The 16,451-nt window shown below is 46.8% G+C and overlaps 1 long non-coding RNA gene across 2 annotated transcripts; it reads right to left on the bottom strand.

The window, feature by feature from the left end:
• Nucleotides 1-14,526: 14,526 nt before the first annotated feature.
• Nucleotides 14,527-16,448, bottom strand: LOC119001441 (uncharacterized). 2 transcript variants are annotated; one of them, XR_005069574.1, is made up of 3 exons: nucleotides 15,882-16,448; nucleotides 15,432-15,769; nucleotides 14,527-15,120 (listed from the first exon to the last, which is right to left on the bottom strand). It is a non-coding gene; the product is annotated as an uncharacterized LOC119001441 (long non-coding RNA). The 2 variants fall into 2 exon arrangements; XR_005069573.1 differs by having other exon boundaries at nucleotides 15,432-16,448.
• Nucleotides 16,449-16,451: the final 3 nt, after the last annotated feature.

Genomic DNA, 16,451 nt, shown 5'->3' with positions numbered 1-16,451 from the left:
CTTTTTTTTTTGAGCATCGTCCTGATGCACCAGGGTTCCAGGTCCCGGCCCAGTCAGTGCACACACAACAGTCAACCAGTGAGCGCACAAATGGTGAGCGCACAACAATGTTTCTCTGTGTGTGTATGTGTGTCTCTCTCACATACATACATAATCAATAAATTTAAAAATAATGTTTTAAAAAATCAGTAAGAGAAAAGCAGTTAGTTACCTGCAGGGGAGTTCCCGTAAAATCGTCAGCTGTTTCTCAACAGAAACTTTGCAGGGATTGACAAGAAGTAATCAAAGTGATGAAAAGCAAGGACCTACAACCTCAATCACTCTATCTGGCAAAGCTATCATTTAGAATTGAAGGCAAATAAAGTACTTCCCAGATAAGATAAAGCTAAAGGAGTTCATCATCACCAAACCAGTATTATATGAAATATTAGAGGGTCTTCTTTAAGAAGAAAGAAAAACATAAAATATGAACAGAAAAATGGCAATACATATCTGTTAATAAATGAATCTAAAAAATGATAAAGCAGAACAACAGCAGACTCATAAATACAAGAGGACACTTTGACAGTTGCCAGATGAGAGGAGGGTTGGGAGAACGGGTGAAAAAGGTGACGGGACTAAGACATACAAGTTGGTTGTAACAGAATAGTCATGGAGATGTGAAGTGCAGCATAAGAAATATAGTCAGTAATATTCTAATAACTATTTATGGTGTTAGACAAGTACTAGATATATTGGGATGATCACTTAGTAAGTTGTATAACGTCTAATCACTGGGGTGGACACCTGAAACTAATATTAAACATTGTATGTTAACTGTAATTGAAAAATTTAAAAAATTTTTTTAAAAAAGAAATCACTTGGGAAGGGCTTTTAAAACTATCGGTGCCAAGGTTGTAAACCCAGCCCAACTAACACAGAATCTTGAGGGTGAGATTGGCACATCAGTAGCTTTTTGCTTCCTGTGTGATACCTGTTTGCAGCCAAGTTCATGAACCAATGCCTACACCCTTGCCACTCAAAAGTGCAGTCTTCAGATCAGCCACACTGGAATCAATGGGGTGCTTGTTAGAAATACAGAATCTCGGCACACACACGCACAGCCCTACTGAATTAGACTCTACAGGTAAACTTGAGAAGGGCTGTTGCATACTGCTCTTCCAAGGGCATCCCGAGACCCACCAGCAAGAATATTCCCCACTCCTGAGCAGAGAAGTGACCGCTCCCTTCTCCATACGGATAGGAGCACATTTGACCTACCTTTGTGTTGGGCATCTATTGCAGACGTCTTTCCTGGTGGCTGTCTTCTGTTGACTCATCTACTTATCAGGTTGGTACACTCTGGAGTGCAGGGCCTCTGTCTTGTCTGGTCTGTGTCTGCGCAGTACCCAGGGCATGGCTGCCCATGCCGCAGGAGCTCGGGACGCGGGGTAAGTGAGCCAGATACTTTTTTCTGCTTCCTTCAGTCAAGCACATTCAGCAGCGGGGGGTGCTGGCCTCCTTGCTCCCACCCTGACTTGCATGCATTCACATTTGTGATCACTTAGTAAGTTGTATAAAGTCTTTCCAATTTGTATTCCAATTTAAAATCAGCGTCGAATTAACTAAACCTTAAAATTCAAGTCCAGGGCTATTCCTACCAACCACCTCCAGATACATGATATATCAGTTGTGTCCTGTGGCTCTCTGGTCCTGGGAGGTGGACTAGAAAGTCCTTGGAGACTCAGGCCAGTGCAAATATTCTCTGGCTCTGGGGTTCCCCTCTGCTGGATTAACCAACACTCACAATACTCTTAACTCTTGCAGGCTGGCAGGGCTGGGTACGGAGAAACGAAAAATTAAACAGAGTCCATGAGCCCCCTTGTGACCATTCTTGGGAACTGCATGTCTTCAGTGTGTCACCTCACACACCTCTGAGCCCATCAGTCTGAGATCCGTCATCGAGAATTTAGGGGGACCAGCCTGTGAACCAAAAAGGTCGCTAGTTGCCCTGGCTGGTGTAGCTCAGTGGACTGAGCATGGGCCTGTGAACCAAAGGATCGTGGTTCGATTCCCAGTCAGGGCACATGCCTGGGTTGCAGGCCAATTCCCAGCAGGGGACTCACGAGAGGCAACCATACATTGATATTTCTCTCCCTCTCTCCTTCCCTTCCCCTCTAAAGATAAACAAATTTTTAAAAAATCTTTTTTAAAAAAGGTCACCAGTTCAATTCCTGATCAGCTGATCGATGTTTCTCTCCCTCTTCTTCCCTCCCTTCCCCCTCTCTAAAAATAAATAAAATCTAAGAAAATGGGAGATGGAAAACAGAGCTAACTGCTGCAGGATGGAAGTTACAGCCTAGATGTGTCAAGGGGGAATGCCGATAAAAAGTGGGCAAATTTGCCCCAAGTCCCAAGAGCTCCAGGATTCAGAGGCATCAGTTACCATGGAGAAGCGGACACGTGGCAGGCAGTAGTTTAAAAATGGGGCTGGGTACAGAGTCTGTATTAAATAATGGGATCCCCAGGTGTCTACCCTTTGCAGGCCACCAACCCTGCTAGATGCTTATTATGCACAGAAACAGCAGAGCCTCCAGGCTCAAGAACCCCAGGCACAGGGGAAAGCGGAGACAAGGCGCCGGACCAAAAGCAAGGGGTTCGGTCCACAGTGGCTTCTGAAGTGAAGGCCCCCCTCAGATTCGTTCCTTCTCCCTTCTCCAGGATTTTGGCAGCCAGACGAACGCACCCAGGTAGAAGATTCAGGAAGGTCTTCTCTGGAAAACCTGGCCCAGGAGAAGAAACTCAGCACGGGTGGTTGGGAGTTTACCAACTACCAGGCCAGCTCGCTGCAGATCATTGTGTTGAGGGTCTCCTGCCATCAAAATGGGAGAACGTGCCTGAAGTTTCCATTCTACCTAAAGCTTATGTACATATGAAATCACCCTGACGTGTAGAAAAGTATAGAAAACATAAAGACTCCCATACCTGACACCCAGATTTAGCAGATATTTCTATTCAGTCAGACATTCAGTTCTTCGTGTTAACAGAAAAGAGAGAATAAAACAACGAACCAAAAAAGGACATGAAAAAAATGCAGAAGACCAATGAAAGATCCCACACTCACTTAAATTAATATTTTTGGATATGACATGACATTAAATCCATAAGGCAAGCATAGGATGCTACAAAAACAAAGAATTTCATATAATTCACTAAAATAAAAACTGTTAATGGAAATAAGTTTGAGACAAGAGTGAAAAGGTGCAAGTCAAGGAATTGTCCCAGAAAGTAAAACACCAACCAACAGAAAAGAGAGATGGAAACGAGGAGGAATTGATAAGAAATGTAGGGGCCACTCCAAAAGCCAAATTCCCTTGATTAATTGGAGGTCCAGAAAAAGAAAACAGAGGAACGCAGGAGGAAGGTGATTATCGGAGGGAGAATACAAGAAAACATCCCCGAACTGAGGCTTTTCTCCAGATTGAAAGGGCCCAGTACACATGCACGCGCGCACACACAGGCATGCCATCTGAATTTCAGAATGTCCAGGGTAAAAGATAAAAAAAAAATTAAAAAGCATCCACAGGGGAGAAAATAGGTCACATACAAAGAATCACGAGCCTGAACAGTACAAATTTTCTTAAAGTAATCCAGAGCCCTAGGAAACAATGGGGGGGGGGTATCTTCAAAGTTCTGAGTGAAAAGAATTTTCCACCTAGAATCCTATTCTCATTCATATCACCTGTCAAATATGAACTGAGGTATTCAGATACACGCTTCTCCCTCGCTCCCTGCTCAGGAATCCACTAGAGGACATACTACAACAAAATGAAAAAGTACACGGAGAAGGAGGGAGACCTGAGCCCCTGGAAACCAGCGCTGGGGGCTGTGCAGCCGGCAGGGAAACAGCCGTCTGGGGAGGACCTGGAGGTCTGGTCCCCAGGAAAACACGTGCAGGAGGCTGTGCTGATGCATGTTCCGCAGCTGAGGGACCACGTGCAAATAACGAGGCAAGCTTCCTATCAGTCAGAGAGAAGGCTCTCCAAGAGCAGGACTAAGACCAGCCTTGTCAGCCCCCCGGCCTTCAGCCTACCTGTTCCTGGCACAGAGCAGGTGCCCAGTAAGTAACGTTAAATGAGCGAGGGAACGAACAACAGTGGATCAAGCTTCACGTACATGCTTTAAGTTCTGCAATAAACCTGACCAGCTTCCTTTCCCCACTGCAGACACCTAGAAATACAACACAAACATAAATTTAAATGCATTGTCAAGTTCTAAGAAACCAAGAACAACCAAAGGGACGAACAGGCCACTTAGAAATCGTGTTTCAGGGCTCTAATTTACAGCTGCCCAGAGATGCGACACAACACACTCGTGACCCGCAGCTGACAACAGTACCTGAGCTGGGCCCCCAGGTGGCTCTCTGTCAGCCAGGCTGACAGCTTCCCCCTTTACCACGGGGCCTCTGCCCTTGCCCGAGGGCTAGCGAAGCGAAGTGCAGGCCCTGGGGGAGACTCAAATCCCCCCTTCCGGGCTCTGGCCAATCCTCACAGTCGATGAGACGAGGCGGAAAGCAGGGTAAAGACTGGCCACAGTAATTGCAGGGAACGTTGTTACTGCTGGAAAATGTTTTGTGTTGACAAAACCCAGTGGATAATCCTGAAAGAAAATGTTTTCTGGAGAAGCGGCTGCAAACCCCACTGCAAACAGGGGGATCTCTCTCCCCCTCCCCCCTCCATCTCCCATAGTTGACACACAATATTATACAGCACAGGGGGCAGACGCAAGGCCAGTGGGCCCAATCTGGCCCTCCACCTTGTTTTACCCTTGTTTTATTCACCTGTAAATATGAATATATTACCTATGCAGATCTTTCTACCTGCAGCCTCATTTCTGTGTCTCTTCAGGCCCGCAGGGGCATGCATGCATTAAGAGCTCAAATGTGTTTTCCAAATTCAAAATTTGATGTCCAAAGGCCCATTGTCCAAGGGCTCACACTGTGCCTGTGTCTGGATTGAGAGTTTTTAGGGGAATAATGTTAAGTGAGTTCCTTTGGGTGGGTCCTAATCCAATGAAAGTGGAGCCTTTACCAAATGGTCTGGTCACAGAGAAGCCTGGGAACAAGATGTGTTTCATAGATGAAACACCTGGGAACAAGAAGTTTAAACACATTCACCTGCAAGACAAGGAGGCGGGGGGCGGTCCTCAGGGAAAAACAATCCAGCCCACAACCTGATCTCAAAAGTTGAGCTTCCAGCCCTGGCTGGTGTGGCTCAATAGACTGAACACTAGCCTACTAAACCAGAGGGTCACCGGTTCGATTCCCAGTCAGGGCACATGCCTGGGTTGCAGGCCAGGTCCCCAGTAGGGGGCAAGTGAGAGGCAACCACATGTTGATGTTTCTCTCCTTCTTCCTCCCTTCCCCTCTATAAATAAATAAAAATTGCATTTCCAGAACTGTAAGTAAAGTATGTTTTTATACTCACAACATAACACTCCATTTTGAGAGCACAAGCAAACTAATATTCCTTATCAGGGACAATATAGATGTTTTTGGCAGAACTGCTGACATGGCAAATGAGTGGAATCAAGTCCTGGTCTAGTGCACAGGTGGCAAACACAAGGTCTGGGGGCCAAATCTGGCCCTCCACCTTGTTTTATCTGGCCAGGCACCTGGTTCCTGCCCAGTGGCGGTGCTGAGCTCTCGCTTAACTGTTACAGAGTAGTTACATTCATACAGTCAGTCCTAAAGTTACATTCAGCCCTTTGAAGGCAATCACAAGGCTGATGTGGCCCTGGTGAATGAAAATGAGTTTGACACCCTGGTTATAGGGGAACTCTCTTTTAAGGGCATAGTCCTTCACACCGGAGTAGGAGAAATGACAACGTGAAACTTGCTGAAATAGCTCCAATGCCAAAAATAAAAACACTCTCCCATGGTTCCAGACCCCACCACCGCCCCCCTCCAGCTCCCACCCATTTCTCACTCCCTTTTACCGCAAAAGTCCCTGAAAGAGCCGTCTAGATACTCACCTCCAATCCTGCTCCTGCTCTCCCTCTTCTGTTCGTTAGAATCAGGCTTCATCCCCACCACGCACCAGGGCACCAGGGGGGCTCTCGCCAAGGTCACAGCGGTACTAAACCTGAGACGCCGGGCTCTGGCTCCTTTAGTCCCTCTCCTTCCTAAAACCCTCACTCACCTGCCTTCCAGTCCACTGCTTCCTGCCTGCCTCACTCGCCCTCCTCAGTCTGGCTGGTGTCCTCCCCTTCTCCACCTCTAGGTGTTGCAGTGTCTCAGGACTCTGTTATGGGGACACTCCATCTATACTCATGCCCTGGGGAACCTCCTCCAAGTTCATGTCTTTAGACGCCATGTGTGTCCCCATGACTCCCCAACTGGTTTAACTGTCCTAAGACAAGCTCCCCACCAAAGGCTTCCCACAGCCTTCCCCATCTCAGAAAGGGGGCAGTGTCTCCTTCCAAGTGCTCTAACCACCCTCAGGTCTCTCTCTCCCACACCTCACGTCCAGCTCATCAGCAAATCCCACTGGTTGTACCTTCAACTGTACCCACAGCCCACCGCGTCTCACTGCCAGCCATGGCTCTGCCTCACCCATCTGCCATCCACGTAAGTAATAACCTGAGAGCCCAGCCAGGTCTGCTTGCTGCCTCACCCACAGGCTCTTCTCCACACAGCAGACAGCATGACCCCGAAAACATTCAGATCACCACAAGGTTCTTCTGAAAATACCTCAAAGGCTTCCTTTCTCATTCAGAGTAAAATCCAAAGTCCTTAACACGTCCCCTATTGCCCCCTTCCCATTCTGACCTCTGACAGGCCATGCCCTGCCTCAGATCTTAGAGGAAGTGAACACTCTGACCCGTGAATATCGTCCAAGCTCTATTTCTCAGATTGGAAATGCAGAAGTTTTCAATGCAAATGAAGTCCAACTTACCAATTTCTTTCATGGATTGTTCTTTTGGGTTGCTTCTAAAGTCATTGGCCAACCAAGTTCACTTGAATTTACTCTTTTTTTTCCTTTTTTAAAAAAATATATTTTATTGATTACACCATTAGTTGTTCTATTCCCCCCTTCATTGCCTTCCCCCCGCACACTCCCTCCCCCTCCATTCTCCCCCCTTAGTTTATAACCACGTGTCTCAAGTTCTTTAGATTCTATATTTCCCCCACTATTCTTGCCCTCCCCCCTATCTATTTTCTACCTACCATCTATGCTATTTTCTGTACCTTCTCCCCCCTTCTCCTCCTCCCACCCCCCTGTTGCTAACCCTCCATGTGTTCTTCATTTCTATGGTTCCACTCCTGATCTAGCTGTCCTCTTGGTTTGCTTTTGTTTTAGGTGTGGTTGTTAATAACTGTGTGTTTGCTGTCCTTTCACTGTTCATATTTTTCATCTTCTTTTTCTTATATAAGTCCCTTTAGCATTTCATATAATAAGGGCTTGGTGATGATGAACTCCTTGAACTTGACCTTATCTGAGAAGCACTTTATCTGTCCTTCCATTCTAAATGAAAGTTTTGCTGGATAAAGCAATCTTGGCTGTAGGTCTTTGGATTTCATGACTTGGAATACTTCTTTCCAGCCCCTTCTTGCCTGTAAGGTCTCTTTTGAGAAATCCGCTGACAGTCTGATGGGTACTCCTTTGTAGGTGACTGTCCCCTTATCCCTTGCTGCTTCTAGGATTCTCTCCTTCATTTTGGTCTTGGCTAATGTAATTATGATGTGCCTTGGTGTGTTCCTTCTTGGGTCCAACTTCTTTGGCACTCTCTGAGCTTCCTGGATTTCCTGGAAGTCTATTTCCTTTGCCAGACTGGGGAAGTTCTCCTTGATTATTTGTTCAAATAAGTTTTCCACTCGTGGCTGTTTCTTTCCCCCTTCTGGTACCCCTATAATCCAGATGTTGGAACATTTAAAGATGTCTTGGAGGTTCCTAAGCCTCTCCTCATTTGTTTGAATTCTCATTTCTTCATTCCTTTCTGGTTGGCTGTTCCATTCTTCCTTCTGGTCCATTCCATTGATTTGAGTCCCAGTTCCCTTTCCATTGCTATTGGTTTCCTGGACATCTCCCTTCATTTCAATTAGTTTAGCCTTCATATGTTCCTCTAATTTGTGACTATGTTCCTCTAATTTGTGACTATAATCTACCAGTTCTGTGAGCATCCTGATAAATAGTGTCTTGAATTGTGTTTCTGAGAGGCTGGCAATTTCTTGGTCACTTAGAATTATTGGCTCTGGGACTTTGAGTTCTTCTTGCACCATCTTTTGAGCTGTCCGTGCCTATTCTGTAGCAGGATCGGAGCCCTAAGGTGTTCACTAGCGCAGGGCAACTAAGTTGCTGGGTTGTGATGCTGTGTGTGGGGGCGGGGTCAAAGAGGGACTATGGCATCCTGTCTGCCGCCTGCCCCCTCGGCCCTCACCGGCCGCAGCCTCCGCCGTCACCGGTCCCACGCGTCTTGCCGCACTGCATGCGAGTGTGCCACCCCTGTCAGCCCTCGCCCCCTGGGGCCTGCGCGTCCCACCGCGTGCGAATGTAGGACCGGCCGACCGCGGTCAGTCTGCCCCACACCCCAACTGGTTCCGGCTGCCTGCTCGCCTGGGTCGGGGGACCCGTCCTGCCCGACCCTGCTCGCCGCTGGCTCCGCCCCCCTTACCATCCCCCCCCCCATCGGTTAGATATAGTCGGACCTCCGTACAATTCAATTCTCTGTCCCTTGGTTGTGTCTTTGTTTCTCCAAACCTTTGCTGTATTCAAACTTGGCTGTGGGAGAAGGCACAGTGCCTCCACCCATGCCTCCATCTTGGCGGAAGTCCTCTGAATTTTCTCTTATGTTACCTTCTACAAGTTCTGTGATTGTATGTTTTATGTTTAGATCTAGGGTCCGTTTAGAACGGATTTTGTGAGGGCTGTAGGGTCTGTGTCTAGATTGCTTTTATGTGGCTGTCCTGTTACTATCCCAGCGCCATTTGTTGGAAGGCTCTTTCTCTCTCCCCACTAAACCACCTCTGCTCCTTTGTCAAAGATCAGCTGGTTACCTGAAACTAATAAAATTATACTGAACTTAAACTGTAATTGAAAAATAAAATGTAAAAAAGATCAGCTGTGTTTTTTTTTCTGGGTTCTCTATTTTCTTCCATTGATCTGTTGGTTCCATTGCTCTGGGATTATGGGACAATCTCTCTCAGCAAACAAAGGGAAATCTGTTAGACCCTCAGTTAATTCCCAATGATTTACACAAATGACGCTGAACAGTTTTTACAGTTTTGCTTCATCATTTGCTGTCCCTTGGGTCCAGATGACACCAAGTTCATCTGAAATGTTTATTTAGGCAAATGCAGTCCTGAATGGTATGAGAACTAGCACAAACATCTCTCTTATGGGAAGCAGTTTGAATGAAGTCATTTTTGAAGGATTCTGAAAGTTGTCAGGTTATGAAAATAAACAGCACCATTTAAAAGCAAAAGATGAAAAGGATCATGAAGCTTCAGTTTAAAAAATGTCTTAGTGGTTGTGAAGCTTAATTAGAAGAGAATTTACAAAATTAAAAATATGGAAAATTAAAAGAATAAAACATGTTGATCATTTATTACTTTTTTTCTTTCTTAAAAAAACAACAACAATGAGCAGTGGATTGAGCCCCTCAAAGGGTCGCCAGTTCGATTCCCAGTCAGGACACATGCCTGGAGCAGGGCCCCAGTAGAAGGCGCTGGAGGGGGAACAACACATCAATGTCTCTCTCCCTCTCTTTCTCCCTCCCTTCCTCTCTCTAAAAATAGATAAATAAATAAAATCCTTAAAAAAATAACGTAGAGAAAAAAAATAACATAGAAATAGATAAGACTGGTTACCAATAAAATCATTCTAAGAGAGTAAAAGAAAAAAGAAACTAAGATGTGACAAAAAAAAAGACTATTCATTTTTAGAGGAAAGAAGAAGAGGGAGAGAAACATCAATGTATGGTTGTCTCTGGCACACCTCCTACTGGGGCGGGGCGGGGGGGGGGGCGGCTGGCCTGCAACCCAGGTGTGTGCCCTGATTGGGAATGAAACTGGAGACCTTTTGGTTCTCAAGCCAGCCAGGGTTTATTACTTTTTTCTTAAGTTTGAAATACTGCTGAGAGTCAAATGTTTTATTTGTTTTAGATAAACATGCATTATTTACTTGAAAATAAAGCATATCCATTAAAAAAACACCCAACTTGTGAGAGGCATGGTTTGATTTGCTGTGTTCAGCACTATTGACCATAATTCCAGCTTCCTGAAATAAACATTTCATGAGTTATTTATTTTTAGAAAGGCACATTTCAGGAATAATCTGTAGATGAGGATTGGATTTCAATTCCTCTTTATCCCCGTAACACTCTGTTTTTAATTATAAAATATAAACATGCAAAAAATCCCCTTAAATAGGGTCCTTTCTACATTTCTTTGCATAACAAGCTACTTTAGGTAAATTACAAAAGTCAATAAAATTATATGTATTTCCTACTTTGCAGCATTTTAAGACATTTTATAATTCTCACCACAGAAATAAGAATGAAAATATCAGGTGAACTGTTCTTCATTGTAGAGAACTGAGGAAAAAGAAAACTGAAGCATGTGGCTGACTTTGGTGAGGGCTGAGTGTCAACAAATTGAACGGATTTAAAAAAAATCTTCATCTGTGGACATGCTTATTGACTTTAGAGAGAGGGGAAGGGAAGGAGAGAGCGAGGGAGAGAAACGGATCGGCTGCCTCTCCCACACGCCCCAACCGGGGACTGAACCAGAAACCTAGGCAGGTGCCCTTCCTGCAATCACCCTGCAACCTTTCGCTTTGCAGGACTGGGAGTCACGTTAGGGCTGTATCTCTTTAAGGACATTGTCTTGAGGGGTTAAGGTCCCCCACAAATATATGTAGAGGTTCTACACTCAGCACCAAACACAATATATTGGGGAGGGAATAAATGGATCTGCGTTACACATTTTCTACATTTAATATGAAGCAGTACAACATCAACTCTATATAGACTGTGAAAACTTAAGAATGAATAATGTAATTCCTCTAGTAACCCCCAAAAGGGGGGAAAGAAGTATTTCACTAAAAAGCCAATAGAAAAATAAAAGAGTTTTTTTAAAAAAAAGAAAAGATCCAAGGAAGACACAGATGACTGACAGATACATGAAAAGATGCTCCACATCGCTAGTTATAAGGAAATGACAACTGAAACCACAACGGGATGCCACCTCACACGTGTTAGAATGGCCATTACCAGTAAGACGAGAAACAGCACATGTCAGGAGGAGGTGAAGAAAAGGGGGCCCTTGCACACTGCTGGTGGGAATGCAAATGGGTGCAACCGCCATGGAAAACAGTGTGGAGGTTCCTCAGAAAATTAAGAATACTCTGGCTGGTGGGGCTCAGTTGATTGGAGCTTCACCCAGTAACCAAAAGGTTGCAGGTTCGATTCTTGGTCAGGGCACACACCTAGGTTGCAGGTTCAATCCCTGGTCCGGTTGTACGTGATCCCTGGTCCAGAAGTATACAGGAGGCAACCAATCAATGTTTCTCTCTCACATCGAGGTTTCTCTCTCTCTCTGCCTTCCCCACTCTCTAAAAAAGCAATAAAAAATGTCCTCAAGTGAAGATTTTTAAAAAGGTTAAAAAATTAAGGAATAGGCTCTTCCTGAAAGTAGCCAAAGGCAACCTCCGAAAATGGTTTGCTTTTCACTTGACTCAGAAAACCCTACAGAAATCACGCAGATCAAGAGGTTCAAACCATGCTCACTTTAAGAACACTTGTGAAACTGGCCAGGCCATGGAGCGTATACATATCTGAAACGTCACCAAGTACCTGAAGGACATCACTTTACAGAAGCAATGGGTACCGTTCTGCGGTTACAGTGATGCTGCTGGCAGGTGCACTCAGAGCAGATGGGGGGCCAGACACAGGGTCCGTGGCCCAGAAAGAGTGTTAAATTTTTGCTGCATGTGCTTAAAAAATGCAGAGAGTAATGCTGAACTTAAGGCTTTAGCTGTAGCTTCTGTGGTCGTTGAGCACATCCAGGTGAACAAAGTTCCTAAGCTGCAGAACAGAACTTACAGAGCTCACAGGCAGATCAACCCATAGCTGGGGTCTCCCTGCCACATGGAGATTATTCTTCCTCAGAAGGAGCCGATTGTTCCTAAACCAGGAGAGGAGGTGGCACAGACAACCATGGTATTCCAGAAGAGCCCTGGCTGGTGTGGCTCAGTGGACTGAGTGCTGGTCCGTGAACTGAATGGTCACTGGTTCGATTCCCAGTCAGGGCACAGGCCTGGGTTGCGGGCCAGGTTCCCAGTTGGGGGTGTGTGAGAGCCAACTGATCCCTGGATCTCTCACACATCCATGTTTCTCTCCCTCTCATCCCCTCTCTTTAAAATAAATAAATAAATAAATAAATTTTAAAAAGAGATATCCCAGAAGAAACTGAAGAAACAAAAATATGTGGCCTGGGAATAAATTCAACATAAAATAAATGTTTATAAAAGTAAAAAAAAAAAGAATAGAGTTACCGTATGACCCAGAAACCCGTCTTCTGAGTACTATCTACTTGAAACATTTGAAAACATCTATTCATAAAGATACATGTATCCGTATGTTCACTGCAGCCTTATTCACAATAGCCAAGACATGGAAACAAACTGATTGTCCTTCAACAGCTGATTGGATAAAGAAGATATGTCACCTATATACAGTGAAACACTACTCAGCCATAAAAGGATAAAATGCTGCTGTTTGCGACAATGTGGATGGATCTTGAGAGTATCCTGCTAAGTGAAATAAGACAGAAAAGAGACAAGAGCCATATGGTTTCATTCATATTTGGGATATAAAATAAGGAGCAACAAATGAACAAACAAAACAAGCAACTAATTCAGCGATACGGACAACAGACTCTGGTGGTTACCGGGAGGGGCCGGGGAACCAGCGAAGAGGGCAAAGGGAGTCAAATATTTGGTGACAAGGTGGTGGAAGGAGGCTAGTTTGGGTGGTGAGCACACAGCGGAGTATGCAGATGTCATATTATAAAGCTGCACACCTGACATTTATGTCATGTTACTAACCAATGTTACGCCAAGGCATTCAATAAAGAATAAATGCTAAAACTTCACACAACGTACCAGATAGAAGAACCAGGGAACAACAGCAACAAAAGCGATGAACACAAAACAACAAACTAGTAGGCACAGGAAGGAACTTTCTCAACCCGAAGGAGCTCATCTATAAAAACCCTCTACGTAAGCCAGCCATGTTTCCTTCCTCTCTGGCAGGGCACTTGATCCATTCCAAAGTCAAAAGCTGGGCTGAAGCGAACTTGTACTCTCCATAATGTACATTCTGCTTCTGGCTTACCCTCCTGGTACAGTACATCAATATATTAATTGTAAAGTTTACTGTATAGTGTTTAAACACTGAATTTATTTTATGTTGTGCTTATGTGAACTCCTTGGTGAAGGTCCGTTTTCCTTGGATAATGTGTAGTTATATACGACCTCTTTTTAAATGTACAGATATTTTGCTACAAAATTGGTGCAGTTTTTATGGTTTTTACACTTCTCTTTAATTCCCACCTAAGCCTCTGGGTAATATTGTAAATATTGTTTAAAAATGCATCAGCTTATGCCCTGGCTGGTGTAGCTCAGTGGGTTGAGCTCGGGCCTACGAACCAGAGAATCGCAGTTCGATTCCCAGTCAGGGCACATGCCTGGGTTGCAGGCCAGTTCCTAGTGGGGGACTCACAAGAGGCAACCATACATTGATTATTTCTCTTCTTCCCTTCCCCTCTAAAGATAAATAAATAAAATCTTGAAAAAAAAGAAAAAATGCATCAGTCTATGCTACACAATCTGAATGTTATTTTAACTTATAGTTTTCTAAATATATAGTTTAGGGGTCAGTTACTTTTTACTTTAGCACACCCATTTACAGAGATTGCTTTTAAACTGTCACCTGCCAGCAGATTTTCATGAATGTGTACTTTAAAAAGAACATGCCAGGATTTTGTCTTTCTGTTGACTTTCATCTTGATGATAAAGCAAGGCAACTGTGAGATACACAATACAAATTGTTGGTCCTTTACCGCAAGCAGCTGTTTTCCAAAGCGCAGTGCTGATGAGCATGTTAACATACTTGCTATTTATTAATCTGTAAGTAGACAGTAATGTTGGCATGTTCTTTTCTGTTTGCCTATTAACAGGTTTGCTTCTTAGCAATATTAGAATGTTTTATAAAAGCAGTTCACGTTACTTTTCTGGTCTTTTCATGGCATACGAGCAAATAAACTATTTACACTACTATCCTGTAAAAAAAGTGAAAAACAAACAAACAAACGTAAATAAAGACAGTAAAAGACTGAAGACTTTCCTTCTAAGATCAGGAACAAGGCAGGGACGTCACTGTCACCTCTCCAGGTCAACACATGAGGCAGGGGTCGGGGGGGGGGGCGGTGGTACGTGCCAGTGTGGCGGTTAGGCACAAAATAAAAAGCATCGGGATAGGAGAGGATCAAGTAAAATTGTTTTTTATTCAAACATGTTCCCAAGGATTCTACAAAAACAGCCATGAAAACGAACCCTTCACTCTCAGAAGTGTCCCAGTGTGGCCGCCCTGCTCAAGAGAGAGACTTCAGGGAAAAGAAAGTGACTCTAAGTTAGACCCCTTTTCATTCATTCACTGGCTTCTTTCCAGCTTCTCACTTCGAACCCTCTATTCCCTTCTAGACTCTTATTTTCTTCTCTTCTACGCATGTCCCTAGGGTACCTACTTCCACTCCCGCCCCCACCGACCCAAGTGAGGGTCGTCCTCGTGCCCACCCAGGTCACCCCAGGTCACACCTTTGTGGGGCGGTAGGCGGGGAAAGCCTGCCCGCAGCTGTTCGGCCGCCCGCGGCTGGTGCTCCGGCCAGGCCCGGGTCTGGAGTTAGCGCTGGCCCGGAGGGACCTGCCTTTGGGTCACGGCTCTGCTTCTTTCTTGCGGTGTGATCTTGGAGCAAAGCGTTTCCACTCTTGGAGTCTCCCATTATTTCCTTTGCGAAAGACGGAGGAGATTGTACGATGATGGGAACTGTCTCCTTCGGCCGAGAAGTTGTGTTCATTTTACCTGTCGCCACTTCTCTCGGGGCTCAAGCCACAGGCGCGGTGGCGGGGGGAGGGACATCAGTCCTCTGGGAAAAGGGGACTTCGCGTGTCTGTGTTGGGACGTCTCCCTAGGCCACTGAGGCGGGGGACTAGTCCATGGAGTCCTTGAGGCTTCCTGACCGCCGCAGAGCCGTCGCTGCGGGAGCGTCCCGCGACAGGCCTGCACCGGCCCGGATCGCCTGCAGAGGCGCCGCAGGCACGTGCACGGGAGAAGGCGGCCCTGAGGCCAGGTGGCCCGGCCCCGGCCACCGCANGAAGTTGTGTTCATTTTACCTGGCGCCACTTCTCTCGGGGCTCAAGCCACAGGCGCGGTGGCGGGGGGAGGGACGTCAGTCCTCTGGGAAAAGGGGACTTCGCGTGTCTGTGTTGGGACGTCTCCCTAGGCCACTGAGGCGGGGGACTAGTCCATGGAGTCCTTGAGGCTTCCTGACCGCCGCAGAGCCGTCGCTGCGGGAGCGTCCCGCGACAGGCCTGCACCGGCCCGGATCGCCTGCAGAGGCGCCGCAGGCACGTGCACGGGAGAAGGCGGCCCTGAGGCCAGGTGGCCCGGCCCCGGCCACCGCAGCCTCTGGGAAGGACTTCCCGGGAGGAGCCCCGGAGCCCAAGAAGGGCTGGAAGGAGGAGAGGTAAGTAGAACAGAAAAGGAAGAGCAAATAAAGAGAAGGGACCGCCGGCGAGGGGACGCCACCCGGGTGACCCCTGCACCCCAGTTTCCTCATTTACCGAGTGCGAGCCGCTGGCTCACAGGACTTGTGAAGATCGGTACCGGGGCGCTCGCTGGAGACTTGAAAAGTGCTCTACGGTGGGGGCCGAGGTGGCGGTGACGACCGGGGAAGGCAGTAGGATGTGCAGTCAAAACTAGATTTCAGGTCCCCGAGGCCGCTCGCCGTCGCTGGAGCCTCAGTCTGCTTGTCAGTAAACGGGGTTTAATGCGGTGGCCTCGCCGGGCTGTGTGAAGCTGGAGATGATAAATGTCCCAGGGGCAGCGACCGCTGCTGCTGGGGTTGCAGCGGCTGACTTCAGGGCTGGAGCCCTGGGAAACGGAGCGGGATCCGGCGCGGGTGCGCGGCGCCCCCCGGAGGCCGCGGCCCCGCGAAAGAGCAGAGGCGCCGCTCGCGGCCGGGCGGGGAGAAGCAGACCCGGACCCGCTCGGCCGGGCGGGGGAGACCGACCCCATCCCCGCCCCCGCAGATGCCGCCTCGCGTCTGGGTTTTCTCTCCAGACTCGCGCCTTGGATTCTCGGTCCCCGGCCGTCACCTGGACGCTCGCGGAGGGGCGGGCGGCTGGGGCCCC

The sequence above is a fragment of the Sturnira hondurensis genome, unplaced genomic scaffold, assembly GCF_014824575.4.
Source record: "Sturnira hondurensis isolate 20B ecotype Veracruz unplaced genomic scaffold, ASM1482457v3 Scaffold0016663, whole genome shotgun sequence".
NCBI classification, from domain to species: domain Eukaryota; kingdom Metazoa; phylum Chordata; class Mammalia; order Chiroptera; family Phyllostomidae; genus Sturnira; species Sturnira hondurensis.
The sequence above is the reverse complement of the archived record's forward strand: the minus strand, read 5'-3'. Positions and strand labels throughout refer to the sequence as shown.